The sequence below is a fragment of the Octopus bimaculoides genome, chromosome 4, assembly GCF_001194135.2.
Source record: "Octopus bimaculoides isolate UCB-OBI-ISO-001 chromosome 4, ASM119413v2, whole genome shotgun sequence".
NCBI classification, from domain to species: domain Eukaryota; kingdom Metazoa; phylum Mollusca; class Cephalopoda; order Octopoda; family Octopodidae; genus Octopus; species Octopus bimaculoides.
In genome coordinates this window covers 89009441-89013168 of record NC_068984.1, presented here as the reverse complement: position 1 = coordinate 89013168, position 3728 = coordinate 89009441, and the positions used below count along the sequence as shown (strand labels likewise).

Sequence of the window (3728 nt, the reverse complement as noted above, 5' to 3'; positions counted from 1 at the left end):
TACTGGTCTGGTCTATAGAGGAATTTCGTTCCATAGATATCTTGACATCAGATGAAAGTTTCTATAGAAGCGGTGGTGTTGTTTTTGTCAGAGAAAAGAGCGGGAAAAGGGTATTAAAATCTGTCAGAGAGACAGACATTGAACTTCGTGTGATATCTCTTAAGCAACATCTAATCGACAACAGACACAAAAATAAATACATTAGCCGAGTGATCAGAAATGTAGAGAACAAGATCATGTGAGCTGGTAGTGTTGATCGTCCATACAGCTCCAGAATTTCTGGATTAGAAAAACCAAAACCAACAAAAAATAAGTTATGCATACCGCAGGAATGGTAAGAATTTAGCTTCCCAAACACATAGTTCAGGGTTCAGTCTCACATCATGGCACTTCGGGCAAGTGTCTTCTACAATAGCCTGGTGCCAACCAAAACCTTGTGAGTGGATTTGGTAGACCAGAAACTGAAAAAAGCTGGTGTCGTATGTGTATGTGTATGTGTGTGTGTGTGTGTGTGTGTGTGTGTGTGTGTGTGTGTGTGTGTGTGTGTGTGTGTGTGTGTGTGTGTGTGTGTATCTTTGTGTCTGTGTTTGTCCACTACTGCTCGACGACCGTTGATAGTGTAACTTGACGGTTCGGCAAAAGTAATCGATAGAATAATTACCAGGCTTTAAGAAAAATAAGTACTGGGGTCGATACAGTCGACTAATAATTCTTCAACCCGGTACCCCAGCATGATCACCACAGTCTAATGATTGAATCAAGCAAAGGAAAAGATAAAAGATATTTTTACATCATTTCACATTTCGAAAGTTATGTTTCTGCAGTCTAAGAGCAGGAGATAGCTTCAAGTTACCGAATGAACAAAAGAGACAGTAAAAACTTTAAGATGTGTGTTACATTTTTATTGAAGATATAAAGTGAGCAGCTGCTACTTCAAAAAGGTAATGTTTTCTATTTCGGCAGATCTGCACTGGAATGAATATAGAGAATGCTCCTGTTATTGAAAACATACTTATGTATGCGCTGAATAACAGGAGTATTCTCTGTAGTTATCCCAAAGTAACTCTTAGACCGCGAACCACCTCCTTGCTCACCTTGATAGGGGCAAAGATTGTATGTGCAGAAAGGAGCGTTGCCAAATGAAATGACTCTTTCCGTGATATCCTTCACCATTCTTCAGAGTAAAACAGGTGCCATTTTGTCAACTGACAATATTTTTTTTTCTTTTACTTGTTTCAGTCCTTTGACAGCGGCCATGCGGGAGCACCACCTTAAAAGGTATTTTTAGTCGAAGAAATAGACTTCAGGACTTATTCTATTCTTTGTAAGCCTAGTACTTATCCTATCGGTCTCTTTTGTCAAACTGCTTAGTTATGGAGGCGTAAACACACCAACATCGGTTGCCAAACGATGACGGAAAGACAAACACAGACACAGAGACACACGTATAAATATATACATATATATATATATATACGACAGGCTTCTTTCAGTTTCCGTCTACCAAATCCACTCGAGGCTATAATTGAAGACACTTGCCTAAATGTGTCATGCAGTGGGACTGAACCCGAAACAATGTGGTTGAGAAGCAAGCTTCTTACCACAGAGCCGCGCCTGCGCCTTCTTACGACGCAATCACGCCTGATTTGTTGTAATATAATTCTCAATAAACACGAAAGATTACATGTAACAGTCTTTTATAAAGCAAAGAAGATTCGTGGATATGTAGTCATGATTGTTGAACTTACTACTTCATATGTGTTCGTACCAGATATAACGTTAACAGGACATCGCTTTCTCGAAATGTCGAAGTCACGGAATAATTTTCTCTGTGGTTTTAGTTGCTGGAAATATTGCCTTGAAGTGGTGTGCTATTTCAGCTGCTATATCCACAACACTTAATATATCACCTGAAAATATGAAAATGAAATGATATGAAATTTACTGACACTTCTTTCCTAGTATGTTGTCCTCGTTACCATTCTTTCTATTTTATTTTTAACCTTCATTGCTTTCACATGTTACTTCTGGTTATTTCACTGAAAAATCCATTGGATATTGATTTATATAATTTTAATTATTTTTGCAAGTACGGGGAAATCTGTTTTGATCTTATTATGACTTTATCAGTGAATTATACACTTTACAGGGATTGCAGAAGTAATGATACAAGAATCATTAAGTAAAAGTACAAGAAAGTACAGTCGTTGCCGTAGAAAAATAAAATTGTTTCGAGAATGAATTACTAAGACACGCTGAAAGGGAGCCTATACTAGGCCAATCAACCTACTAGAAAAAGCAGTCATATTTCCGTCATGGCATCTCACTAGATTGCGGTTTAAATGCATTTGATAATAGGTCTGCTCTTTCAGTGCTGACCTGGCACTAATAAACATCAACCACAACAAAAATATTATGAAGTCAGCGCTGATTCAGCCCGAAGAAATATCTGCGGGTGTTATCCTGCTTAGTGCATTTCCGCCCCTACACCTTGTCATACTTTATCCAGTAACACAGATTCAAGATGAAAAGAATCGATTCAGGTAAAAAGAAAAAAAAGAAAAAAACTATTTTTACGCCCTTTTCTTCTTCTTCTTCTTCTTCTTCTTCTTCTTCTTCTTCTTCTTCTTCTTCTTCTTCTTCTTCTTCTTCTTCTTCTTCTTCTTCGTCATCGTCGTCGTAGTGATGGCAGTGCTATCTATATTTCTTTCTTTCTTTCTTTCTTTCTTTCTTTCTTTCTTTCTTTCTTTCTCTTCTATTAGTTTCGACATTCCACTAATGAGATCAATCTTTATTGAGTATACCGTCTCTTTGATCTTCCACAGCCGGATACTGTCATCTTTGGGGGAACTTTCAAAGTTTACAGTTGGGTGCGAGTTATCAGGAGTGCTTGCAACATATTGCTGTGCATTCAGAAAATGCACCACAAGCAATTACCTATACTACTACTACTACTACAACTACTACTACTACTACTACTACTACTACTACTACTACTACTACTACTACTACTACTACTCTGTATCTTTCTCATGCAAACTTAGGAAATATGTTGGGTGATATGTTTGTATAATTGTGTCTACATAAGTGTATATTCTTTTATTTTTTATTTGTTTCAGTCATTTGACTGCGGCCATGCATATATATATATATATATATATATATACGTATGTACGTATGTATGTATATATGTATGTATGTATGTATGTATGTTTGCACGTATGTACGTATGTATGTATGTATGTATGTATGTATGTATGTATAATGAAAATTTACAAAATAAAAAAGACGAAGACGGGTGTGTAAGCAACAAACAGATGTGTTAGTCTAACGCTCGGGAAGTGAGAAAGTCTTTTACATTTCGAGCCTACGCTCTTCGACAGAAAGGAACACAGAAATAAACAAGGAGAGAAAATAGAAAATAGAAACAAATCTACCCCAGGAGTTATTCTTTGTAAGTCTAGTAATCTCTTTTGCCGAACCGCTAGATAACGGGATTGTAAACAAACACAAACATAAGAACATATATGATTGACCGTTGACTGGACACTATTCAATTTTTTTTCTCCGTGTTTTTCTCCTTGTCTCCGTATTCTTTCTGTTGAAGAGCGTAGCTCGAAACGTCAAAGACTTTCCGTATTCCCGAGCGTCATACTAATACATCCTTTTGTTATTTACACCACCTGTCCTCGTCTGTTGTTGTTTTTTCGTATATTCTCCCATATATA

The 3728-nt window shown here is 36.9% G+C and overlaps 1 long non-coding RNA gene across 1 annotated transcript in view; it reads right to left on the bottom strand.

Annotated features, from left to right (window-relative positions):
* Nucleotides 1-1680: 1680 nt before the first annotated feature.
* LOC106877314 (uncharacterized) overlaps nucleotides 1681-3728 on the bottom strand; it is a 42059-nt gene continuing 40011 nt past the window's right edge. The window contains exon 2 of the long non-coding RNA XR_001410368.2: nucleotides 1681-1910. This is a non-coding gene — a long non-coding RNA (uncharacterized LOC106877314). The remainder of the gene's footprint in view (nucleotides 1911-3728) is intronic.